General features: G+C 40.4%; 1 long non-coding RNA gene across 3 annotated transcripts in view; it reads right to left on the bottom strand.

The window, feature by feature from the left end:
- Positions 1–227: 227 nt before the first annotated feature.
- The window catches only part of LOC143440188 (uncharacterized), a 32,124-nt gene continuing 4,495 nt past the window's right edge, over positions 228–27,856 (bottom strand). For 2 of the 3 annotated variants that reach the window (XR_013108030.1, XR_013108032.1), the window contains exons 2-6: positions 23,243–23,342; positions 22,298–22,729; positions 20,865–20,976; positions 16,935–17,105; positions 11,007–11,806 (exon numbers count right to left, since the gene is read on the bottom strand). This is a non-coding gene — a long non-coding RNA (uncharacterized LOC143440188). Of the gene's footprint in view, positions 5,706–11,006; positions 11,807–16,934; positions 17,106–20,864; positions 20,977–22,297; positions 22,730–23,242; positions 23,343–27,856 lie in introns of those variants that run through there. The other variant, XR_013108031.1, reaches the window with a different exon arrangement.

Here is a 27,856-nt window from a genome sequence, read left to right as displayed (position 1 = left end):
ATAAAGCCTTTGATTAACATTTTTAAAAAATTGTATAAAAGCAAAAATGAGGAGGGGGATGGGATAGGGGTTTCCTAGGGAAGGGAATGGGGAAAGCAGATGGCATCTGAAATGTAAATAAAATATCCAATAAAAAAATTTAAAAAAAAGAAACATTTTTTAAAATCACAATTTTAAAGATTTTTAACATATAAAAATTAATGACAATGAAACAAGGATAAGCAGTATTTAAAATGCACATATTTATTGGAAAACTCCCAATTATACAGTGCATATAATTATGTACATTTTATACATTCTCTTTTAACCAAAGTATGACTTACTGTTCCAGTTGCTGTAAAAATATACTTGAAAATGCAACCTAAAGAAGGGCTAACAATTCATGATGGTAAGGAAGGTAGGACTGGTCACAGTGTATTAGGAAGCAGAGAGAGATGAATGCTGGTGTTCCTTTACTGTTTACTTTCTTACTGAATCTGAGATACAGGCCCATAGAATGGGGCTGTCCATATTGAGTGGGTCGTCTCTCTTCAATTAGGCATCCAGAAATGCCCTTGAGACAGTTCCAAAGGTTTTTCACCCAGATGATTCTAGATCTGTCAAGTTGCTAATTCAGATTAGCCATTGTGGGCTGGAGAAATGCCTCAGCAGTTAAGAACATGTGCTACTTTTGCAGAGGACCTGGGTGAGGTTCTCAAGGACTATATGGCAATTCACAACTGTCTCCAATTCCAGTTCCAAGGGATCTGCTTACATCTCATAACCTCCACCAACACAGTGAGACTGTGTTACACATACATACATGCAGGCAAAATACTCATACACATAAAAATTTCAAATTAATAATAACAAAAAGACTAGCTAAGTTTGAACTGACCTTCTGAGCACTGCCAGGCTGTCTAGCAGACCCATTTCATTCTTCAGCCCATCATTTAAATAGTCAGAGGTTCAAACTTCCAGCAATAGAGCATGGTGGCACACCACTGCAATTTGAAGGTGTTGAGTTCCAGGCCAGCCAGGGTTTCATAATGAGACCCATTAGAGAGGGGGGGAGCAGGTAGGGGGAGGGAGAGGGAAAGAAAGAGAAGGGAGAGGGAAAGAAAGGGAAGGGAGAGGGGAAGTAAAGGGAATGAGAAGGGGAGGAAAAGAAAGGAAAGAAAAAGAGGGGAAAGGAAAAGGGAAAGGAAAGGAAAAGAAAAAGAAAAGAGAAAGAGGACCAGGAGAGTTGGGAAGGTAGCCCAGTTGGTAGAATGCCTTCCTAATACAAACCATGTCTTATGTTTGATTCCCCAAAAGGTAGTAAATACCAGTAATCCCACCACTTGAGGGGGATCAGGAGTTCAAGGTCAGCCTCAGCTACTTGGCAAGTTTGGGTCAAGCCTGGGATACAAAGTAAGCCAGTCTCGAAAAGAAAAGAAAAGAAAAGAAAAGAAAAGAAAAGAAAAGAAAAGAAAAGAAAAGAAAAGAAAAGAAAAGAAAAAAAAGGTGGTGCTCACTGCAGCCACTGCTTTCTAAAGTATTTTATGAACTGTTTTTCCACTCTAATATGAAGAGTGAATTTGTTTGCCACCCAAACCAAACAAGACAGGTAGGGTGGGACACTCCCATAATCCATCTTAGCCTCATGGCAATTTGGAGGCCAGCCTGGGCAACTTGAGAAGCTATCCTCTGAAAAAGGACAAAAATTCCAAAATAAAACAGTTAACAAGTAAAACAAAACCAGAGTGAGAGGAATCGTAAGCTTCCAGAGGTAATGGAGAAAGCCCAGACTGGAAGGGGAAAGTTCCATCATCCTCTTTTAAGTGGTTGATGAAGAATAGGAAACCAGTGCTTAGTTCCGCTCTCTTTGATTTATGCATTTATAAGACCAACTCTAACTCATTTACTTCAAGAAGGAAACAATCTTTCAAGAGACAGCTAGTCATTTTACTTCCCCTGTACTTCTATGTCATAGATATTTATAACTATATCATAGATATTCATATCTACTTTATGGGTATTTATATCTATGTCATTGGAATTCCTACCTGCATCATAGGTATTTACATCTACATCATGGATATTTTACCTATTTAGTCATTTGCTTATCAAGGCAAGACTTGCTATATACCCAGGTAGTCTTAAACTTGTAACCCTCTTGCCCCAGGTTCCTAAGTGCCGAGACTACAGGCAGATGTGCGTCACTACAGTTGGCTATCAAATACAATTTTAATTTTTAGTGCTATTTAAAAATAATTGTAATGATTCTTTTCACTAGTTGGCATAGTTAATGTCAGCACCTATTTCTAAATGCTCTTTTAGATATTACCCTAGGGACTTTTATTAGATGGAAAGGATGAAAGGCCTCAGTGTATCTGTAATAGTAGCTAACTGACGCTCACATGAATGTAGAAATTGTGTAGAATTGGTCTAAGCCATGTTAGCTTTCTTTTTTTAAGAACAAGAATTAAGCAATTACTTTTTAAAAAATTTTTTAGTTGGATATTTTATTTACAAGCAATAACTTTTAAAACAAAACTGAGGAAAAACCTTTTCCAACAAATTTTTATTGTTGAAAAAGCATTTTACAACTTTTTTAGTTCTAAAAAGGGCAAGCAGAAACATAACTCTCTGATGCATGACAGTAAAATACTAACAAATGGTGTAACTAATAAGATATCAATGAAATCAGAGGATATCAATGAAAAAATATATTCTGATTAGTTCTAATTGTCAACTTGATACAGCCTAGAGTAATCTGAAAGTCTCAAAGAGATGCCTAGATCAGATGGGCCTGTGGGGGCCAGATGTGTGTTTGTATGTGTATGTACGTTTGGGGTTGTCTTGGTTGTTAATTGATATAGAAGGGCCTAGCCCACTGTGGATGGTACAATTCCTAGGCAGGTAGTCCTGAATTGTATGAGAGAGCTTGCTGAATATGAGCTGGGATGGGATCCAGCAGGCGAGCAGCATTCTCCATGGCCCTGCCACTAGAGCTTTTACATGCATGACTTCTGATGACATGTTCTAGAACCCAACAGTAGAGAAAATATCTTGTGTACTGTACAGATGCAGCACCTGTCAATAAAATGCTGATTGGCCTATAAGCTTAGGCAGGAAACTGAAGATGGGACATCTAGTAGGGAGATTGAATTCTGAGTGAGAGAGAGAGAGAGAGAGAGAGAGAGAGAGAGAGAGAGAGAGAGAGAGAGAGAGAAGGCAGGGATGAGCCTGGGAACCTGGAGGAGGTCAGAAGCATGGGAGTTGAACAGAGGTAATCAGCTATATGACAGAACTTAGACTAGAATAAATGGAATATTATGTTACGAACTAATTGGGGAACAACCAAAGCTTAGGCCTAGGTATTTGTAAGTGTATTTGAGTCTCAGAGTCATTATTCTAGGAGTCGGGGGGCCAGTATCTATATCTGACACTGTATCTATATTTAGCTAAGCCTATTTCCTTCAGGCTTGGACAGTCTCTTAAGGATGTATACATAAACAGAAGAACTTGGCAGGATTATAATGTGTGTCTTAAATAAAAACAAAGACAGATGTTGGCAGACTCATTCATGATTAACCATGAGCAAGAAGTCAGCCAAAGTTAACTCCGGATGTGCTCTCCACATGTCCCCCTTTTTATCTACTCAAGCCAAAGCTGTCTTAGCTATTGGCAAAGAAAGACTGTGAAGGTCTTAGGCATCCCCTCAAGAAGTGTGGATCTTACCCATCATTAGTACATGAATTCTAGCATTCATACTCTGCCTTAGGTTGATCCACCTCTGAGAGACTCTTAACCATCATTTTTATCTCTAAGAGCCATGCACCTAATCAGTCAAGGAGCAGAAATTTGTTCCTGTCATAGGTTGTCATCTGAAAACACAACTCTTACCTGTCATTGGCACATGAATAATCTTGTATTCATGGTCTGTCTTAGGTTGAGAGGGTTTTCAAGATGATCTTACCTGTCATTGACTACCAATTTCTGCTAGGGAAGACATTGGAGTTTGAATTTATATAACTCAGCTTTGACATCTGTAAAAGCTCTGATGATTTCTCTCATAAGAACAGGTAATAGACATGCCATCAAAAGGACCATAAAGCCAAGTCCTGCTATGCCCAATAAGAGATGTAAATGAGGACCACGAAGGAAAAACAGCCTGTAACTTTTTCAAAATCTCATCTGCAGTGCCAGCAGTGTCAAAAGACAAAGGCTTTGCATTTTTTAAACTTATAGCCTCCTTATGCAGGGCTAATAAATCTAAAGAAGTATTAGTATTATGCCATATACCTTGAAGATGCCTTTTCACTCTGGTCCAATTTTGCCAACTTTCATTATACAGTTTTGGACTTATATATAAACCCATAGATATAGAGCATGACATTCCAAATGGCTTCTGAGTTTCATTCCTTGGACCTCATCTCCCATGATCTGTACTCTATCATACAATGCATCAATTCTTTGTTCTAGCTGTCTATCCAAACCCTCTTGTATGCTCAGGGCATTGGTTACATTTTCTGCAGGATAATTAACAAAACTAGCTGTTTGTACTTCTTGTGCTAAAGCTAAGTCAGAAGCAGTAGCACTGGCAATAAGTTTTATAAGAGTAATAACACTGGCAATGATCAGCCCAACCATACATTTATTCCTTGCCAGAGCATGATCTAATTCCAATATTTGTAAGCCTTCTTCAGAATACCAGGGTTCAGATCAATTTACAGGAATCACAATAAAAGATGGTTGATGTACTACCATTACAGATTGACCATCATACAGTGCAGAAACACAACTGGACAAAAAAACAATTAAAACAAGAAACATTGAATTCATTATTAGAGCCAATAACAAAGGTGACATCCCCAATTAGTAAAAGATTAGGTAGGGTAACACAGGATGTTACATTTACCTTAACCCCAGAACCTGTTCCATTTTTATCTACAGCAAACATATCATACCAGCAGCTGCCAATGTCCAAATATGTCTCTGAAAAATGTCCAAAATCAGCCTTCCAAATGCCCACTGTCATTTCCTTTTGACCAAAACGGGATTGATTTCCAGACCAATCCATGATTGAGGCAGAAGAACTAGTCACATTAAAGGAAAGAGGATCATTATAATGACTTCTCCACTTGATTAATTTTTCGAAGGCAGGTTCCACAGTTTCTATGTTCTCTCTTCCAAAAGGTCTAAAAGCCTGGGGCAAGGCAGCTTGTCCAGTCTGAGATGTAGGCCTTCCCATCTTAATGCTTTGCACTACAGTCTTAGAGATAGTCTTCTTCCAAGCTTGAGGGTCCTCCGAAACACATCTAGCATTTGTACTATTCTAGTAAAACAAATAGGCAAGCCCTGACCCTATTGGTGTAGTTCGCCAATTTGGAATACTTTTTACTCTCAGACCAAGGAAATCCTAACAGCTGAGTATTGTTAGATGTCACAAGTACTTCTGGCCTTGACCACACAGAAGGAGGTAGCAAAGGTGGGTCAGGAACATACTCCCAATACAGCTTACTTTCAACATTATCAGTGCATTCAGTAAGATGACAGTATCATTCTTCGGTCCAGTGTCAGCATCCTGTGAAAAACACAAACATATCCTCTTCCCCCTATTAATATCAGATTGGGACTATGCCATATATCAGTAAGCAGATCCTTCCATTTCACCTGGACATAAGTATGATGAGTTGTAGGGTGCCATAAATGTTCAGCAGCAGAGAGTCCCTTGGCATCTAAGGTCAAAAAATTCAAAATAAAATTTTGTGGTGAAGGAGTATACAACTCTCTCTCTCTTATTTTTTGTAACTGATTTTTTAGGTTCCATGGGGTTGTTCCATCATTCTTTGTTCTTGAGGACATGCAAAATTATTTATTTTATAGATTATAACATGTTTTATAGATTTAACTCATATTTAATTTATACTTTAATACAGTTTATATTTTAACACATCTTTATTAAAAGTATATAATATTTAATATATAATTTCATTTACTGTATATATTAATGAATATAAATCATATTCAATATATATAATTTATATTTAACTTATATAATTTATATTTAATGTATAATTTATAGTTAATGTGGATAATATTTATATACACGTGCATGTGTGAATATGCATGTAGCTATTATATATATGTTTTAATGTATGTAATTTCTAACTTGTATGATATAGCTTAGTTTACATAATTTAAATTTGGGGCTGCCTGCATGGAAGCCAGGAATCTTAACCATTTACCTGTGCCAGAGTTCAAGAGTCTGTGGTGTGGGGCTGCCTTCTGATGCTGTTTGAGAAGGGAGGAGGGAGGGGCAGGAGCAAACTCAGGCTACCTGCTGTTCCAGAGGCAGCATTCAGCTCCAGACATAGCAGTTCAGCTCAGCACCAGCTCCTCCATCCACCCCTCATTCCCCTGCCCCCTGCATCCCACTGCCCCTCCAGGGGGTTAGCAGGCACTCTATCAGCAAGTGTGGGTCAGGAATGGGGACAGCAGGGAAACACTCCCTGGCTGGTGATCATCCATGCCAGGAGTGGTCCCCTCTACCTTGGTGTGCACTGTAAATGGCTCCTGAACTGTTCCCTTCGTGAAGCATCCCCAGACAGGGGGAGGGCTGCTTCTCCAAAAAGACTTCTCTCTCCTAGCCCTAATCAAGATCCAAAGATTGAAGCATCTACCGCATTTTACCTGGCCCATGCACATTATATTAATCTTGAAGTCTTTTCCCAATCTTTTTCAAGGTTGCTAAATTTACTGTACCTTCCTCAGGAAACCAAGGACAAACTTTTCTACAAAATCTAAAAACTTAAGCAACTGCTCCTGGCTTATCATAGCTCCCCATACCCTATACGTATCTCTGAGCATATGCCCTGTCCCATTTTTATTGTTTCTTCTCTAATTTTTTCTTTTTTGTTTTTTTCCTTTTTTTTTCTTTTTCCAAGCCCCCTTACCTTTTTTGAGTTCCCTTTAGTTACTGTTTCTTATGTCTTTTACTCCCGAAAGTTACTCATACCTGCTTTGAGCCTTCACACTGGGCATCACTTGCTTGAGCCAGTCGGTCAACATGAAAACAATGACTAGGGGAGTGAGGATGATTATAGGAAAGGCAGAAAGAAGATTCAAGAGACAGAGATGGGAGGGCTGCTGGCTAATACCAAGTCAGCAGCAACTGTATTTTCTCACTGACTTTTAAAGGCAAGCAACAGAAAGCATGACCAATCCCAGGAGGTTAAACAATGATCACAAATGCTTATGTGGTGAGTTTATGATACACAGTATCTATGTTTGACTAAGGCCATTTCTTTCAGGCTTGAGCAGTCTCTCAAGGACGTATGTGTAAGCAGAAGAACTTGGAAGGATATAAGATACACATATCTTAACTAAAAACAAAGACAAATGATGTTGACCACATACCCTATTATGTTCTGTATGTTATGAGGTTTGTTAATCTTAAGAAATTCCACAGCCATAAGCTTCATTTAGAACCCATCAAATTAAAGGTCAATATTAACTGTTATGTCTAAAATGGCTTGAGTTAGGGCCAACCACTGGATAGAACTGCCAGCACCTGCGTATGAACTCACTGTGGTTTTTCCCTTTATAAGCTTGCCCTGAGAAATGTCCAGTGTGCAGCTTTCAGCTCTTGAGATTGAGCTGTTGCCATAGTCGATCAGTTTTGGGGTGTGCATCCTTGCTTAACTGAGATCGGTGTTCCTGTGATTTGTAGGGCTACTCCTGGACCCTAACAGTAACCTCCCAGGATTCAGGGACCACCAGTTGCCTAAGGAGGTATAAACTGGCCCAAGTCAAAAACTAAATAGCTCAAAACTCTCATGCTGATCAAACAAACAAACAACCAACAGAAAAACATAAAAGAATGCTGAAGAAAGACTGATGTGGGCACCCAGCAAAAGGAAGGAGTATTACAAGTTTAACATCCACCAAGGCTATACAGCAAGACCCTATCAGAGAGAGAAAGAGATAAAGGGCCGAAATTTTAAAATTGAACTTTGCTAAAACACACACAAGGCAAAATGAGATTTAGCACAATTCACAAAGGTACTGACATTCTGCATATTTGAGGAAATTCTACAAAAAAATAAACTTCATAGAGCTTAGTTTTTTTTAAAAAAAAAAAATGTCCTCCAACTATTTTTCCGCAAGGATTAAAACAATGGCAAAATGGACATGAGAAAGCAATTTCTATTATTAATTGTATTAGAGTCCTCTAGAGACACAGGAGGATTTATTACATTGGCTCACAAGGAGACTGGGTGGTCCAAAAATGGCCGTCTTCTGCTGGAGAGGCAGAGCATCTGGCAGCTTCTCAGTTCAAGGAGCTGGATGCTGAACAAGGAGAACCACTGTGCTCACCAACAACGCTCAAGGCCTAGAAGGGCTCTGGAGCATTGCTGGTCTGAGTCCTTGTTGACAAGTCCAAGAAGCTGAAATCTGATGTCAATGGAAGGTCATGTGGCAATGGACAAACTCATTAGGAAGAAGGCAGCGTGCTAAGGGTGACCTGTCTCCAGCTTCTTGGAAGGTATTCTACATATTAAGGCAGGTCTTCTACATGCCTTACTCCTTAGATGCTGTCCCACATGCAAGTCAGCTCTGGAAATGCCCAGAATTATACACTACTAATCTATTAGATGTCTTGCATCCAATAAGGTTGATGGTCACAATTAAGCATTACACTGCTCACAGACGTGCATATTAAAACTATAACTGGGGCCTGGTATGGAGGTCTGTACCTGAAATACAGGCACTTGGAAGTCTAAGGCAGGGATGGTTGGGATAGGAGGATGACTATAAATTCAAAATAGCCGGGCCTACAGACCCTGTCAAAAAAAAAAAAAAGCAAGCAAAGAAGAAATATAAATCATGAATCCTTTTTAATTAAAGGGGAATAATGACTTTACACAGAAGTATTCTAACAATTGTGCTATGGGGTAGGAAAGGTTTACAGGTAGGCACGAAAAGCCTTCTAGAGTGACAGAAATGTTACAAGTTATGAGGCCAAAGTTATATATACATAAATACAGGGGTACATACACACACACACACACCTGTCTCAGATGCCAGGATGATCCCTGTCACAGAAAGACAGGATTTTTGGCTCTGCCAGAGATTTTTGAGGTTGTATTCCATTTCCTTTGCAGGTTTGCTAGACTTCAGATTAAATGAAAATTTGCTTTTATTTTTTTCATTTTTCAGCATGTTTGACTCTACAGCTAGAAAATTAAGGGTAAGTTTATGCTCACTTCCTCTTTTTTCCTCGCTTTTTTAAAGATATAAGTTATGTGCGAAGTTGACACAAAAATAGAGCGTGCACAAATCTCAGTATTTTCGACTCAGAAATGTGTAGGAATCTTGTGCTAAAACAGCAGTCCTTCTGTTCCTGATGAAGAGGAAAAACACTCTGAGGTCTTGAGTAAGCCGAGGCTGGCCTCAAACTCAATGGAGTTGCAGGTGACTTCTTTAAAACAACAATGAAGCGGAGCTGAGAAAGCCAGTGACACATCTGTCCGCAGTGCGGAGACGGTGCCTTGAGTGGACACTGACTATCAGCGGACATGGTAGGATTATGAACTATTAGACATCAGACAGCATCATTCTGACAAGTCCAAGTATTACTCACTGGGGTGGCAATGAGAGAGCTTTGACCTATACAAATCCATGGGTTAAAGATGGCGCATACCTGTAATGCCAGCAATCTACAGGCTGAAACAGGAGGATGGACACTTCAATTCTGCTCTGAGTTACATAGTAAGATCCTGGTTTGTTTGGTTGTTTGTTTTTTCATTGCTTTTAAAAAATTAACTTATTCACTTTACATCCCAATATCTGCCCCTCTCTCCCCCCAGTCCCCCACAGAGCTCCTCCCCACCATTCTCCCTCCCCTTTTCCTCTGAGAAGGTGAAGTCCCTTGGATATCACCTCCCCACTCCACCTCCATCCCTGGCACATCAGTCACCAAAGGGCTAGGCATACCCTCTCTCACTGAGGGCCAACAAGGCCGCCCAGTTAGGAGACCGTTACCACAGGCAAGCAACAAAATCAGGGACACCCCCTCCCTGCTCCAGTTTTTTTGTTTTTGTTTTTAACAACCTCATGTGATAACACATGCCTTTAACTTCAGCACTGGGAGGCATTCACTCTGTGACCACAAGGGCAGCCATCTGGTCTACAGCCTGTCCAGGACAGGCCAGTCAGGACTAAATAGCGAGATCCTGTCTCAACAAAACAGCAAGAAAGCAAGAAAGCAAGAAAGCAAGGGAAAGGAAAGGGAGGGGAGGGGAGGGGAGGGGAGGGGAGGGGAGGGGAGGGGGAGGGGAGAAAGAAAGAAAGAAAGAAAGAAAGAAAGAAAGAAAGAAAGAAAGAAAGAAAGAAAGAGGAAGGGAGAGAGGGAGGGAGGGAGGGAAGAAAAGAAAGAAAAAAAGAAAGAAAAAAACAAGAATCATGGAATGTATGTACTAAAATATAATTCACCTTAAAACTGTAACAGTGAGTAAAAGAAATGCAAGCAACATCTTTAACACACGCTAATTAATGTGCATTCAAAACATTTGCATACATAAAATACCACTACGTAAACATACGTATAGATATATTTAAGAATGTATGATATGATATATGGAATCTAAAGATAATGAAAAAAATGATATGTGAAAAAGTAGTTATGACACACAATACAGTTCATCCATGTGATTTAAGGTGATGTAAATAAAACAAGTAAATAAAACCCCCAAATAACAAAATTTCAAGGAGAAAATTATTGGGAAAATAAAGCAAAGTCTTCATATATTTAATATATGGATTTTTCCATTTTAAAAGGAAAACAAAAAATATTTTCAAATGGACCAAATTCTAAGGCAGCCAATTAAAGAAAGCGTTCATTGATTGTTTTCATTAATAAGCAAGAAGGAAATGTTTAAACCCACAGTTATTACAAAGTAAACATCCAATATTGTTCAATGAGGGAAAAATCTAACTTCTCAAGCATTACCACTAGAGGGGGTGGGGTGGGTGGGAAGAGGAAGATGTTTCTATAAGGGAAATTTGGCTCATGTACAAAATGCCGTAACAAGTGTGCTCTGAAACCTGCAAATCCTTGGGGCTGCCTTATCTAGAAATGCACCTTAAGGAAGCAATAAAAGCACAGAGACTTAGCTACAAGGATGATTATTGTCCTATGTGTAGCAACTAAAAAGAGAGAAGAAAAGGTGACTAGATATTAACAAAGTAAAAGGTATTCATATTCCATAATGGAATGCTGTCAGTGGAGAATCAGCACAAGCTTGCGGATATATTTTAAATTTAGAAAGGTGAAAAACCACAAATAAGATGTATGAACCCTAAGTCATTTTGTGATTTGACGTGGAAGAAAGGGATATATATATATAGCATTGCATTCTTTAAAAAACTTTGAAGATAAAGTCAAAGTATTAAAAAGTCATGCAAAAACCCATCAACAAGACATACTAACTGTATATTCTTTAATGTGTTTTATATGGATGAAAAACTAATGTTTAAGGCAGAATAAGACCAGGGATGTAGCTTAGGACAGTGTCCCCATAGCATGTTGCAAGTTCCTGGCTTAGTCCGCAACACTGAACATACACTCACACATGCACGTATGCACAAAAAGTCTGTATTCTTTGAGAATACAAATGCCGATTTCAGTTTCTAATCCAAATGTTCATAAAGGAGTGGTTCTGTGGGACGAGGTCTTGCTACACAGCCCTAGATGGTCCGGTGCTTAGAACGATCCTCCTGCCCTTACCTCACAGTTAGAAGCATTTTCTCAAATCTGATCAGGAAACGTATCTCGCTGCAAAGAGGAAGGAAGAATGAATGAAGGGTGAACATCTTTTCCCTAAACACCACAGGCCTGCAGTGTGAATGAGCTAATGACAAACCCTGGAATCAAACATGATAAACTCAAAAGCTGGCACTCTGGGGATTGCCTTGAATAAAGAGATAAGAGTTGGGCCACCATTCCATTGCTTACAAGCTCTTTTCATAATGACAGCCTTATTTCTCTATGCCCTATACTCCCCTGGCTTGAGAAAATTTTATGATCTAGTGCAGGTTGTATGTTAGAATAATACACACAAAGCATTCACATACACACCTGGCTCTGAATAGGCATGTTATCAATGTTAACTCTTGGTTTGAAATATCAGAGCCCCATTGAAATTCCACTAATAATAATAATAACTACTACAACGACAACAACAACAAAGCATTCTGAAACTTTGGGCATCAGTTTGTATCAAGTAGATGACAGGATGGGCTATAGACATTTGGCCACTATCAGTACTACTGAAGCTAAGAATGTCCTTCTGGAAAGAGGTGGTGTGGGCAGATATGATAGTCAATATACATATCCATGCACGACCTCTTCTTTACTGACTTAACTCTTCCCTCTCCTCAACTTCTTAGAGTAAGATACATTTTCTATGTTCAACACACTGTTATAACATTGGCTTATAAAGATTTATTAGAAGCGCAGTATCCATCTCAAAATTTAAAAATCTTTCTGTATATGAATATGGAATGCAGCCCACTTCTCCTTCTTCAAAATCTGTGACTGGAATTAAGTTTTCAGATCAAATTAAAGTTGCTAATCAGGTTAGTTTACTTGTTTTGCTTTATGTTTTGGCAGAGTCAAAATACCTCAAAGATAACTGAACAATCATAGTATATCAGTTTGCTTTTGAGGCTGTAACAGCAGCTGCAGATTTGTTGGTTTATACAATGCCAATGTATTACAGCTTGAGTCTCTAAAATGAGACTCAAAAGGCTAAATAAAGCCAAGGTGTCAGCAGGTATGTGTACCTTCTCAAGGATTGAGGCAAAATATGTGTATCCTTCCATTTGAAGACTGAGAGGCCACCCATATCTGCTAGGCTAGGGAGAGGCTCTCCAGCTATGTCAGGCTGAGTCTTCTTGCTGTATCTTTATATCTTTTTGGCTCTCACTCTGTCCCCCCAACCTCCTTTGTTTTTTCTTACTTTGTAGCTCTGGCTGTCCTGGAATCACTGTGTATATCAAGATGGCCTTGAATTTACAGAGAGTTGACTGCCTCTGTCTCTCCAGTGCTGGGATTAAAGTCATTTGCCATCCTGTCCAGCCTTGTCTCCTCTACGCTTAAGGACCCCCGTGGTTTCACTGGGCCCACAGGGATCCAGCAGATTCCCCTACATTCTCCCACCCCTAGTTGTTCTCATCATGTTTATTGTTTTTATTAGTCTTATTTTTGACAGTTTCATAGATGTATATAATGGTTTGATTACTCTCCTCCACTCTCACACCAGCAAGCCTTCTCTTCTGCAAATCTCTCTCATTCACGACATTCTTTTTAGAATTCCATGTATCTTCACACTTCCCTTTTCTCCCCCTAATTCCTCTCTACTCCCTCTCAAATTCATGGTCTCTTATTCTTTAATTATTGTTGCTACATATATATTATTTATAAATACAACCTTCTGAGTCCACAGTGGTATGTTAACTAGTGGTATCAATTTCCATGTCTGCTTGAGCAACCACATTGCTCAAAGTTCACAGGTGCAGCTTTACCATATATATAAAAGACAGTACCTTGTGGCAAACATCTGGTCCTCTGATTAACCAACGCCCACCACAGCTCAGCCAATAGCTCAGTCTGTCTTCCTGATACCTCCACCTCCCAAATGCCATCATTACAGTCATGCAGTACCATGCCCAGACCTATCCTCCTTCATTAAAATATCTGTTTAGCTGCTGAAGTTTGAGGCTCACACCTGCAACCCAAGCACCGTAGGAGGCAGAGGCAAGAGAATCAAAATATGTTTAAGTCCCATCTTAGCTACACACGGAATTCAAGATCAGTCTTGGCTCCATAGTTGAAAGTTATCTTGATCTGCCTGGTATGACTCTGTCACTAAAACATAAAGCAAAACACAGCAAGCCGATTATCAACTTTAACTTGCTCTGAAAACTTCCATTTACCATGTAACCTAATTTATTCACAGAATTTGGAGAAGAAATGGACTTCTGGTTACCCAGTCTGTGGCTCTCACCTTGAATCCCAGTACTCAGGAGAGTGAGGCAGGAGGATCTCTGAGTTGGAGGTCAGCCTGATGCACAGAATGAGTTCCAGGTCAGCTAGGGCTACACAGAGAAACCCTGTCCTTTTTTGTTTGTTTGTTTGTTTTTGTTTTGTTTTGTTTTTCGAGACAGGGTTTCTCTGTGTAGCCCTGGCTGTCCTGGAACTCACTTTGTAGACCAGGCTGGCCTTGAATTCAGAAATCTGGCCTGCCTCTGCCTCCCAAATGCTGTAATTAAAGGAGTGTGCCACCACTGCCCGGTGAGAAACCCTGTCTTGAAACAAAACAAAACAAGAAAAATAGAAATGGACTTTTCTAGGGGCTCCTGGAAACTGGGTGTTTGTGTATCTCACAGATTCATTCAAGTTCCAAAGGTATCTAATGATAGGGTCTGTGGGAGGTTATAAGGTTATAGCAAGCACAGAGAACCCCCTGGCGTTGTCCATATCAAGAAATATCATGGTGATGCATGTCATAACTCTGGAGGAAGGGGGAGGAGGTGACTCCTCATGACACATGAATTTCCCAGGGCTCTGGTCTTGGACTTCCTAGCCTCCAGAGCCACGAGAAACATTTAGGTGTCTGTGGCGTTTTTGTTATAGCAGACAAAAAGACTATATGACAGGGCCTTTACACTGCATATTCCACCTGCTAGAAGACAGAGAGCAGCTACAGAGATACCTCAGTGACTAAGAGCACTTGCTGAGCAACCATGTAGGCAAGAGTTCAGATTCTAGCCCCACAGTAAACTTCTGTAACTTCTGCTCCCTTTCAGGTCTCCACATGCACACGTGTATATGCACATATACACACATACACACTCAGACACAAACACACACATACATTCTTGAAAAAATAAAGTTCAATGAGATAAAGAAGTTGTCCATATATATATTTAAAAATTTGTCTTTCTTTAAGAACTTTATTAAAGAGCTAGTCCATGACAATTCAGTAGAGTTTAATACAACTGCTGTTGGGGATGTCAGGGAAGGCTTCAGGGAAAGAGTTGAATTATTCTAGTCCTAGTAATGTAAGTTATATGGGAATCGGAGTGAGGAAAAGGCAGAAGGATGAGGCCTGGAAGATGTGGGACAGGAAATGGGTGGTGGAGAAAGGCTAGAATATTCTGGCTAAGAAAAGGCTTACAAAAGAAGGCAAGAGGCAAGAGCATGAACTCCAATGAGAAGGGATAATAGATCCAAAGCTAAGTGACGCCAGACAGCCCTTTAATAACATAATACATTGCTTGAGGGCCATTAGCAATTACAAGCTTTTTAATCTAATAACATTTTTGTGAGACACTCTTAGGCATCAGGGGAGATAGTAAAAGCCTAGGTTAAGGTGTGCAGTCAAAAATGTTCTCTCCAATAGACTGCAGCAAGCGACCACAATTTTATTTTTGCCATTTTAAAACACTTCTACACATAGGAAAATTTTAAATTTTATTTTATTGAAAAAAACTATAGAATAGTGAACATCTACATTCAAAGCTGTTATTGCCGGGCGGTGGTGGTGCACGCCTTTAATCCCAGTACTTGGGAGGCAGAGGCAGGCGGATTTCTGAGTTCGAGGCCAGCCTGGTCTACAGAGTGAGCTCCAGGACAGCCAGGGCTACACAGAGAAACCCTGTCTTGAAAAACAAAACAAACAAACAAAAAGCTGTTATTACATACTAGAATATTTCTTATATGAGAAAGAGCTCTTCTCCTCTGCACCGTGACCTCTCACTAGTAAAAAGCAACACTAAGGCCAAGCTCTCAGATCAGGAGTACTTCATTTAGTAACCAGTGTTGCCAGATAGAAAGCCTCACTTCACAGATACAGCTAGTCTCTACTGCATGGTACCCATATGCTTCATCTTTGAAAATGTATTCTGTACAATGGTTAAAAAATACTCAAAGCGAGGCAGAACAGTACGTGCCTTTAATCCCAAAACTTTGGAAGCAGAAGTACACGGATCTCTGAGTTCAAGGCTGGTCAGATACTCTTTTAATTAATTAATTAAACAAACATTCACTTTTTACATTTACTTAATTACTTAGTGTCTGTGAGATCTGACCTAAAAACAAATGAACAAAACAAAGCAAACAAATGCCCTTCTATTCTTAAGCTATAGCACCTACTCTACCTCTGCTGAGCCAAAGTTTCTCTAGTGTTTAAAGGAGAAATAAGGCCAAGCCTCCTTCATGTGCACACCCCAGAAACACGATCCGCTTCTTGTTTTAATCACTCACCTCTGAGCACTTTTCAACCTACTGCTTCTGCTGTTCAACTGCACTTTGAAATAAGCAGGGCTTTGCTCTTCAAGAAATCTAAAAGGGTCATTTAAAATTCTTCCTTTAGGCACAGATACATAGGGAATGGGTATGGTCTGGAAAGTTTAATTTAGAAGCTGGGGATGGAGCTCCAATGAGGGACCACTTACTTAACATGCATGAAGCCCGGGGTTCAAACCCCAGTTTTGCATATGTGAAGCATGGTAGCTCATGTCTAATCCTAGCATGAAGAAGATGGTGGCAGAAGAATCAGAAGTTTAAGGTCATCCTTGGCTACACAACAAGTTTCAGACAAGCCTGGGTTACAGGAGACCCTCTCAAAAAGCAACGAAGAACCATACCAACCAACCAGGCAAAACCCAAAAAACCCCAAGCATACATATATATGATTTATAACAGAAATGTAATTAACAGAAGGAAGCTATTGGATTAAAAGGCCCTAGGGTTGAAGTTCCACCAGAGACAATTAGGAAACTCAGGAGGAAGTTCCCTATAAGGTATACAGACAAGGCATTTTGAATTATCTACAATTATTTATTTATTTATTTATTTATTTATTTACTTACTGTCTGAAGAGGGAGTGTGCACTTACCACAAGGTACATGTGGGAGTCATGTCTCTCTTCCACCATTTCTATTCTGGGGCCTTTACCCACTGAGTCATCTTGCTGGCCCCAGAGGAGCCTTGCCAGTCTCCTCTTGATAGGAGGGTGCTCCAAGGGGACTGTCTCATCAGGGTCTACCTCCTCATTTGCCTTCTTTCTCTTTTGAAAGACATGATAAAGTAAAACTTGATACCAACAAGATAAAGTAAAACCAATACTCTTGTGAAATGGCTCCAACTCTTCACCAGAGAAATTTGCATAGACCTGCACAACCTGCACCTGCTAAACCACTGTGTGGGAGGGGAACTCCGAGAATGCTGGGAACACCCACATCTCCCGTCAAACTCTTCCCAGATTCCAAATTCCATGAGCTAACAATGGCCTCAGCCAGCAGGTGACCCACAGCCCAGCCTGCAGTGGTGGGAAGATGTCAGGAGTGCCCTGAGAGAACAAACTCAAGAGTCAGCAATCCAGTCACTAAGAGTGGGCTGGACTCAGTCTAGGTTCGAATCGACACACAATTAACCACTCTAGAACCAGTTACCCTGTCTGCTACTCAGTTTCCTTATCTATGAAATGGGTCTAGATATGACTGCCTCTGTAAGACAACCGAGGACAGTAAATGACTAAATATATGTAGAAAGTTTATAATGAAGCAGGATGAGGTAGCTCATTCCTATAATGCCGGCACAGTTTCAAGGCCAGCCTGGGCTACAAAAGAGGGGGCAAAAGGAAAGTTAGTTGTAAGTTAGTTTACAATGGTGCCTAGTACCTATTCTATTGAGTGCTCTAAGGATTCAAGTACTGGACTTCAAGGTGGGCTCAGGCCAAACCAGCTATAGATATCTCCCCCTGCCATACTTCGCCATGGTTTTCAGCCACGCCAGGACCACCCCATTCATTCTTCTCTCTCCTCTGTCCTCTCTCCTTTCCCTCCCTCCCTCCCTATCTCTCCCTCCCTTTTTCTCCCTCTCTCTCTCTCCTCCTGTGCCTCCAATGCTCGTCCCCAGTTATTTTCCCAGCGTGCTCTCTCCTAACCTCGTGGCTTGCTCAGCTGTCTCATTCCCTAGCCACAGGCCCCTCCTGTTCTTCACTCTATGCTACCACATATTTTCTTGGCTCAGTGGTTCTCAACCTTCCTAATGCTACAACCAGTTAATACAGTAACTAATGCTGTGCTGACTCCTAATCATAAAGTTATTTTTGTGGCTACTTCACAGCTGTGATTTTGTTACTATTATGAATCATAATGTAAATATCTCATATGCATGATATCTGATATTCTACCCTGATTCCATCACCCTAAAGAGGTTATAATGCACAGGGTAAGGACCGCTGTCTTAGACACCATACTTTTCTTATTTAAAAAAAATTTTTTTTCCACCCAGGGCAGCCAGGGCTACATAGAGAAACCCTGTCTCAAAAGAAACAAAACATTTCAACACTTCTACAAATATCTCCCTTAGAGCAGACATTTTTGTTTTGGTCACTGATGGCCAAAACAGAACTGGAATACAGCAGATGTTCAACAATCAGTGAGTGTTTCCCACATGCCTATTTTTACACTTAAGCATACGCATGTGCCTCAAACTCTTGCTGTTACAGTGGTGCAGAGAACACGTCTACATGTATCCCTGGCTCCCTTTTATTAAAGCTCCTGGATCACGAGATAAGAACAGCTCTAGTTTCGGAGCTGTTACTAACTTTCCAGAGCACTCTTGATTTGTGTTCCCTCCTGCTCAGCATCTGGATGGTACCTGGTGTCGGTAGACTTTACAGAGCTCTGTCATCTGTGGTAAGACAGGGTGTTTTGCTTTAGTTATTTTTTTTAAATTACTTTCTGGTGATTAGTGTGGGGGAGGAGGAGAGAAAGAGAAGAACATCCACTGGTGGAGGGTGGAGTCTCCTTCCACAGTGTGGGTTCTAAGGATTGAACTCAGGTCAACCAGGCTTGGTGGTGACTAGTTTTGCCTGCTAGCCATCTTACTGGGCTTAGTTCTAACTTTTATTATCTGATTTCTAATGAGTGTGTAAACATTTTTTGTGTGTTTACTGATCATTTTTTCTCCTCTGTAAATGACCTGTTCTAATTTTTTTTTCATTTTGAAACAGAGTGTCACTAAGATGTTCAGGTTGACCTTGAACTCGCCCTATTAGCCCAGGCCAGCCCTCAATTTGTGCTCATCCTGACTTAGCCTCCAGAGGGTCTGGGATTACAGGCCTGAACCATCAGCTTATCACTCAGCTTATCAAACATTTGACTAGGCTGACATCAGCCTGCATGCCAAGAAGCTCACGAGGCCTGGAGAAACCCATGGTGCTCAAGTATTTTACTTGGAACTCTATGCCTGACTTTGTATAAAAAAAGCTTACTAAGTGTAACAATCCTGCTATTCTACTGGCTTTAGCTTTCTGAACGAAGCACTAAAAGCCAGTTAATATGCTCCTCTTATTCAAATGCCTGATGACTGATAGCTAATCACTGAACACCAAAACTCTAGCAGACAGTGGCGGTGAGCATCCTAGCCACTTGCCTCTGATTGTCAAGGAACCGTCCAGACTCCTTATCAGATCTGATCCTTCCAAGACAGGACAGCGAGAGGCCACCCTTGGAACTCAACTTGGATCCCCTTCCTGTTACAGTCTCAGGAAACGTTTCGATTATTTAAATACTATTTAATTTTCTCATTCAGTCGTGTCTTCTGCTAATTTGCCCTCTCTTCCTCGAGACATAATTCTACCTTCTAGATTACTGGAGTTAACAGCAAGGTTGCCAAAGCCCAGTTGGCTGGACAATAAGTAAAATTCATTCACAGCAAAAAAAAAAAAAAAAAAAAAAAAAAAAAAAAAAAAAAAAAAAAAAAAAAAAGAAGAAGAAGTCACTGCCTCTCTCAGTGTCATAATGAGTGTGTATGTATGTGTGTGTACCTGTGTTGAACAGAGTCTCAGAGCTACATGTAGACTATTGATATAGTTTTGTTTTTTTAAAGAAAGTCTCATATATCCCAGACTGGTCTTGAACTCACAATGTGGCAGAGAATAACCTTGAACTTCTGATCCTCCTGCATCTACCTCCTGATTGCTGGGATTTTTTTTTTTTTTTTTTTTTTTTTTTTTTTTTTTTTTTTTTTTTTGGTTTTTCGAGACAGGGTTTCTCTGTGTAGCCCTGGCGCTGTCCTGGAACTCACTCTGTAGACCAGGCTAGCCTCAGAACTCTGAAATCCGCCTGCCTCTGCCTCCCAAGTGCTGGGATTAAAGGCGTGCGCCACCACTGCCTGGCCTGAGTGCTGGGATTTTAGGTCTTTACCACTACTCCTTATTTATGCAGGGATAAACCCCAAGGTCTTGTGTATATCAGGCAAGCATCTCCAACTAAGATACATGCCAGTGCCAGCAATATTTTAATAAGAATGATTTAATAATGTCAGAGTAATCAAACTAACACAAAAAGAAAAATTATTAAAAACAGGAGGAAAAGCCTAAAGACATTACTTCAACTTGAATGTTTTTAGCTCACACATATGAAATAAAATTTTATGACAAATCAAGTAACAAATAAAAACAATGGCTTGCTTCACTATAAAATATTTACTTCAATATTTTATCACCACCCCTGTAAACTTTCTCTTTTGGATATTAAAACAGTACCAATTATTTCCTTTTGCTCATATTAACAATTAAGAACAGTATTATAGACTGTAAGAATGAGCTCAGCTACAGCATTGATTTTGACACTATAGCACTTCTAACTGCAGAAACCAGTCTCTCTTCCTGGTGTTCTCATCTATAGTGAGATCTCTCGTTCCCTTTTTATTATGTTGCTCAATTTGTGGGAAAGGTTATTTTACTTGGCAGGAAGTGAACCTTTTCTTACAACTTGGGGCCCAGTCTTTGTCAGGACAGACTGCACATACTTACTCTCCAGGGAGAGCTGCAGGGAGGACTGGCAGGATGTCAAGCCGCTGTGAAGAACATATGGAATTCTTAGATGCAGATACTCTAAATAGCATTACTTAGAGAGTATGTCCCACTGAAAAGAGAAAATTTAACAAATTCAGATATCTACTAAATTGTCATCAGACCTCCAAGAACATATTCTTTTTGTGGTCCTTATTAAATGAGTTAATCTTTTAAAACTGGAAAATAAAACTGAAAGCATGAATTTTAAAAACATATTCTGCTTTGCAGTGCCTTCCTCCAGAGAAAAACTAAAAAATGAAGTTGATTGCTTTGATTTTTATAGAATCATTTTGTCATTTATATGACACAAAGATTTGGGACTAGGTCAATATAAGGGTGAGGATAAAGTCGAGGTTTTATAAGAAGGGATGCAAATAAAATATTGGAGATGAATATTAAAAATGTTAAAAACTTGATAGCTGTAACTGGTAAGTCAAATCATAGGATTGCTCGGTGAGTAAAGTACTTGCCACAAAAGGATGAAGCCCAGAGTCTGAATCCTCAGAACCCTGACGTAGTAATCACAGTGAGACTGAAGGTAGAGAAAGGAGGAATCCTGAAGAGGTGGCATCCAGCTGGTCTGCCATAGACAGTGCCACAGAAAGAATGAAACAAAAACAAAACAGGGTCCTCCTATTTTGATGGAAACAAGATGGAAGGCCAGAACTGACATCTGTGGCTGTTCTCTAGCCTCTACGTAAAGTGGGAGGTGCACTAAGTCTCACACACATGCTCTGGTGTAGACACACACACACACACAGTCACAAATAAAAGATGGTACTGACTGTGAGAAAAAGACCGGCAATCATATACTTAACTATTCCTAAAGCTCTTAAACACAGATGCGTGTGGCACTCAGATGCGTGTGGCATTCAGATGCGTGTGGCATTCTGGCATTCTAGCTTGGAGGAAATACAAGCTGATCTCTTCTTCTCACTACTAAGGCAAATCCCTATCAGTTGTTCTTGCTATTCAAGGGAAATGGCAAGATCCTGTTCACTCTCTTTCAGGCTAGTGTACATTTCTCCCCTGGTCTGAACCTCACACTGGTAGAGACACGCCTTCATATTACATAATACACAGAGGGTATTGGCCAAGAAAGGTACAATTGCACTATGGTGGGGACACCCCCCTTCTCTATGGCATGGACTCTTGTCAGATCACACAGTCACTTTTGGATCCAGGCCTGTCTCTTCTCTTTCCTTTCTGCTGAGTAACATGATTTTTATTCTTTGAAAAAAAAATATATGCATGTATGTGTGATATATACTACTTTCAATAATATAGTGTATTTTGACCATACCATCCCCTTTCTACCTTCCTCTAGCTCCACTCTGAGAGTCCTAACATGTTCCCTGACAAATTCATGTCCTTTGTTTTTTATAACTTACAGAGTCCAATTGTGTTGTTCATGTGTCATGGTTGTGGGTTCATTCACTTGGATCTGGGTAGCTCACCAGCATCAAATGTCCAAAGAAAAGGGACTTTCCTTCAGAAGCCTTCCATTTCCAGTCTCTCTGTAGCTATGGGTATGGGCCTCAAGAGCCAGTGCCCTATTGATGCTGGAATTCTGGCTGGTCTGGTTGCACATAGGTAAGCACAGCTCTAGGCTCAGGGGTGCAATGACTCTCCTACCCATCCTCTTGCATTTCTTTTATCTCCTCGGTTTTTTGATGTTCCTTGAGCCTCGGAGTAGGTGAAGGTTGACACGGATGAGCCATGAATGACTGAACACTCATAATTACTTATTCTTAGCAAATTGATTAGCTATGAATCCACCTCCAGAAGAAGCTTCTCTGACCAAGTTTGAGAGCAACACAAACCTATGAGGATAAACATAACTTTTGAGAAGCTAGTTGGACAACATGAACATTTAGCCAATGCAACAACAGGAGGTTCTGTTAATGTCTATGATAGCCTCACCTATGAGCTTTTAACAACATTTACAGAATTAGGCCTGGTGGAACAGGCCTGAATCAAAGCAGGAAGCACAGGCCATCCTTGTAACAGGTCACCTCTAATCTCCTTTTTTGTTTTCCGTATTTTCTAAAGTAAATACTACATGTTGGTGAGTGAGAACAGAGCTCAGTGGATGAAAGTTGTGAATTACCACGTGGGTACATGATCACTGCAAGAGCAACAAATACTCTTGACCACTGAGTTATTAATTCTCCAGCCCCAATATTCAATTTCATTGTGTGTTCCTTTTAAGATAGGGTCATACTATATAACTTTGATTGCCCTAGAATTCACTCTGTAGATCAGATTTGCCAGAAATTCACAGAGATCTGTTTCTGTCTTCCAAGTGCTGAGATTAAAGGTGTCAATCACATTACCCTGAGTTTGATTCTCCAGGCTCCACATAAAAAAGTGAGCAGCATTTTTGTTGGCCAGCCAGCTTAGTCAAAATGAGAGCTTCAGATTCAGTGGGAGACTCTGTATCAAAGGAATAAGGCAGCAAGTAAGGAGGAAGTGGAGAAAGAAATGTTCTGCTTATATACCTCGATACTTAAATACATATGTGCATGTGCCACACACACATATAACATAGAATACCACACATATGGCCACATGCACACACGTATACATACACACAATTATGTTTTCAACTTAACAAAAAGTTAAGATGAATCATAAGGGCTATTATAGTGTACACAGAGAAAATTCTCATTTAAATTACAGAATTACTTCAATAATTAATTAATAATAATTAATGAATTAGTCTTGACTGCAACACCAGAGCTGAGCACTTGCAGTAGGCAGTGTTCAGTACAGATCCTAGCCTTGGGCTGGGGAGATGGCTCAGGGCAAAGTGCTTGATGTGTGAGCGTGAGATCAGTTTGCTTCCCAGAACCCACAAAAAAAGTTGGGCACAACAGTACACCCCTATGGAGGTGGAGACGGGGGATCCCTGGGATTTGCTGGCCAGCTAGTCATATTAAATCAGCAAGTCTCGGGATCAATGAGAGATGTATATTTTAGTTTATCTCAGAAAATAATGGGGAGAATAGAGGAAACCCCTGGACATCAATATCTGGCCTCCACACATGCACGTGTGGAGTGTACACATGCATGTGCACACTCCCTCCACACCACCCTCATGTACACCCTTGATCTGAGGATGTGTCTCAGTGTCACAGGACTTACCTACCATGTACAGAGGCCCTGGTTTCCACCCTTAACATCATAAATATAAACATAAATATAAATAAAGTTTCTTAACCATGCTGGGATTTGGGGAAGTTGTAAAGAAGGCTATTCAGGAATATGGAGGTTCTCCACCATGCCCCAGGCCTAAGAACTTCATTCTTAGGCCTCTGGAAAGAAATGCACACATAGATGTGTCTTTTGATGTGTTTTGATTGTTGGTTAGCTTTGATTTCTATGTGGTCCTTCTCCACTTCTCTGCATTGCCTTCTTCATGCAATCAAAGTACTTTATTCCATTCATCTCTGTGACTCCACCCACCCTGTAATCGTTTGTTACACACCTGTCTCTCTTGCTAGGTTATGAGGTCCCACAGACTATGTCTCCTGTGTCACAGCAACCCCCGAGGAAGAAAAGGCACCAAGAAGTCAGATCACCAGCAAGCAGCCCTTCTCTGTCCCTGAGCACTTAACTCTAAGGATTACACTATACAAAGTAGAGAGACAATTAGGTGGATGTGCTTACCTCTATCAAAAGCTGCTGTCTGTGAATCCCAGCCTGTTGAAGCCAGAGATGAGTGCTACTGACTCACACAGATCAAGTCAGCCCTAGGCATGCTTGGCTAGTCTAACTGTACAGCTGTACAGCTCAGGCCTTCTAAGCAAACGGCACTTCACTGACTGAACCCAGCTCCACTAGCCTAGTATTTTAAAATTTTTTCTAGAAGCCACAGCAGCCTTCATTGGCCACAACAAGGCCACATGGGCATCCCCCCGCCCCCTTCAGTTCCAGAGTGCATCCAAGCACTCTGTGGCCTATGCCTAAAATCACATATCTAAAATCCCCACTCTCTCCAGTTTAGAAAGCAGCATTGTCAGAACTCTTTTTTCTAAAGAGAAGTCCCTCTTCTCTTTCTCATGTAATTTTTGTTTGCTTTTTTTGTTGTTGTTGTTGTCGTTCTAAATATAGCATTTCACACAGCCGAGACTGGCCTTGAACTTACTGCGTTGTTGAGGCTGGCTATCAACTCCTGACCTTCCTGCCTTTACCTCCCAAGTGCTGGCACTGTGAGACACTGCACCTTACTGTTCCCTTCTACCCTCACTATCTCACAAACATTTGTTCCAGAAGAGGAAAGGGAGAGAAAGGAACAGGTAAAGACAAAGGACTGTCACCTTGGGTAGCCTTGGGTGAGTCCACCATTGTCATAGTGGTGGTATCTGAATAACCTTGGGCTACCTCACATCCAGACTAGTTAAAAACAAAGGTCTGTGGCCTGTCCCTCTCATTTCTCCTTTCCTTTTCCTGTACACAGTAAGTCAAATCCTCCCCCAACACCCACCACCTTTCTTTTCAGACCTCAGCTCCACTTATTTACACCCAGAATCCCTTCCCAGGCAAGCACTCCTTAATCCGTGTCCACCTTCTGTTAGCTATTCTCATCATTTCAGGTAAAGCTTTGTCAACTTTCTGTCCCACCTTGTTCTGTGAATACATCTGAAACAGTGGGTAGCACAAAGTGGCACTCACAACACCTTCAATTAAAGAAAAGAAGGCCACTCATTTTGAACTGTTCTAGACTCAAGAGAAGAATTCAGGCCAGTGTTCCAGAAGGTGATTTCATGGCCCCTTCAGATTTTTCTCCCACAGTTCACTTCCTTCCTTCCTCTTACCAGGGCCCATAACATGCAGCGAAGGATGCTGAGGGCTAGATACGAGCCCCAGGTTACTTTCTTACTTATGTGACTCGAGGCCACTATTTAGCCTTTGTTTTCTCATCTGTCAACAGGGATCTTAGTATACTCTATCTCTTAGGTCATTGTAAATATTAAAATGGTTTGTTTAAATGAAGCACTTCAGGAGTCTTTTGGCACAAAAGCAAAATAAATAAAAGTTAGAGATACTTCTTCAAACATGAGTATTCAGAATTTAAAACTTTTACTTTTGTTTCTTTTAAAAATGCTATTACAATAACAATAAAGCACATCTTAAAGTTGCAAATAGTGCTTCAGCTACATGATTAAGTAGACTCTTAAAAGTAACCTGTGGCCTAGCCACTACTGATACTGTCTCTATGGAGAGCTTCTCTCTTTCTCTTTTTCAGTTTTATGGCTTGGGGATTAAGCTCAAGGATTCATTATATGCAGGGCAATGGCTCTACCCATTAAGCTACCTCTGTGGCCCCACAAACATAATTCTAAAGTACAATTCACCTGGACCATAGGGGATGTTATCTGTTAAACTTTTGATAAGAAATTAACATCCATTTGTTGTCCTTGCTGTATATCTAGCTCCTCTGCAGTCTAGAATCAACTGCTTACTCAGTGGGTGTGTGCACGTTTGTGTGTGTGTGTGTGAGCATGTGTGTGTGAGCATGTGTACGAGCATGTGTGTGCAAACATGTACTTGAGCATGTGCACATTGTGTGAGTCTGTGTGTTTGTATGTCTGTTGCTTAGAATAGAGCAGGGCTTCAGACATGCATAATTCCATCAGCCCCAGCATTTGGCATTTTCAACCAGACACTCAAGTCATAAAACACTGGTCATATAAAATAACTGCTTTGGGCATACCATGTTCACTTGCTAGAGGACTCAGTTTCCCAGGAAGAAGTCCTCCACAGATGGATGGTAGCCTCAGGGGTAGCCCAGAGATCAACAGAGTTAGATTTAAAGCAAGGAAGCTGAGCCTGCCAGCTCCTTCCTTTTTATTCTCTCTCCAAATAAGGAAGTGGCATGTTTGCCCCACGTTTTGTTTATCCTGGATTAACAATTACAAACTATTGGTAAAATCACCTGATTTAAAAAAAAAATCCAAGCTTTCCAGTAAATTTGAATTTCAGGTTAACTGGAACACTTTGTTTTTTTTCCTATGTACCAAATGCAGTATTTGAGAAGACAGAACAATATTCCCGCTTATCCAAAATTCAAATTTTGCTGGCCACTGTATTTAGTCTGGCCATCCCATTTGTCAGATGAATTATTCTGAACATGCCTTTTCTCCCTAATTCTTTTTTTTTTTCAATAATTGTTTTTATTTACTTTACATCCTGATCGAAGCCCCTCCTCTCCTCCCAGTCCTGACCTTACAACCTGCCCCTATTATACCCTCCCCTTCATCTCAGAGAAGGGAAAACCCCACTTGGGTACCACTCAACCCTGGGATACCTAATCCCAGCAAGACTAGGCACATCCTTTTCCTCTGAAGCCCAACCAGGCAGTTCAGGTAGGGGAAGGGGATCCAATAGCAGGGAACAGAGACTGAGACAACCCCCACTCCTAAATGTTTGTGCTTTGAAAAAACAGTACATCAACTTGTCACATACTCTCTCAAGTTTCTAGAAGCTCCAAGAATTACCAAGAATTCTCATTTGCATTAAAACTGAGGAAGAAATCAATCATGTAATGTAATTATGTAACTTATTTTACATAATTTTATTACTTAGCTGCCTCTGTACAATTATAGAACTAGATGACAACTGCATTGGTATTTTAAATGTGCTTATTTGCTTAGAAAGTTAGTGAAATCTAATTTGTCAAAAACAATTTAATTATGAGAAAATACCTGGAGATCAGAAGAGCAACGTGCTTTCTAACCGAAGCTGGAATTACAGGAATACCTGCTTTGACCACCACGCCTTTCTACTTGGGATTTGGGAGTTTAATTTCCCCTAGTTAGTTCATATTGACTAAACTTTCTCTCTTAGCTTTTACTATGCTGCAGACACTATGCTGGCATCGATGAATATAAAGTCAGTAAAACCCAGATCCTTCTTTAAGGAACTAAGAGTTTAGTGAGAAAGAG

This window comes from Arvicanthis niloticus, chromosome 28, assembly GCF_011762505.2.
Source record: "Arvicanthis niloticus isolate mArvNil1 chromosome 28, mArvNil1.pat.X, whole genome shotgun sequence".
In the NCBI taxonomy this organism is placed as follows: domain Eukaryota; kingdom Metazoa; phylum Chordata; class Mammalia; order Rodentia; family Muridae; genus Arvicanthis; species Arvicanthis niloticus.
Note: the sequence above shows the minus strand (reverse complement) of the source record. Positions and strands in the feature narration are given on the sequence as shown.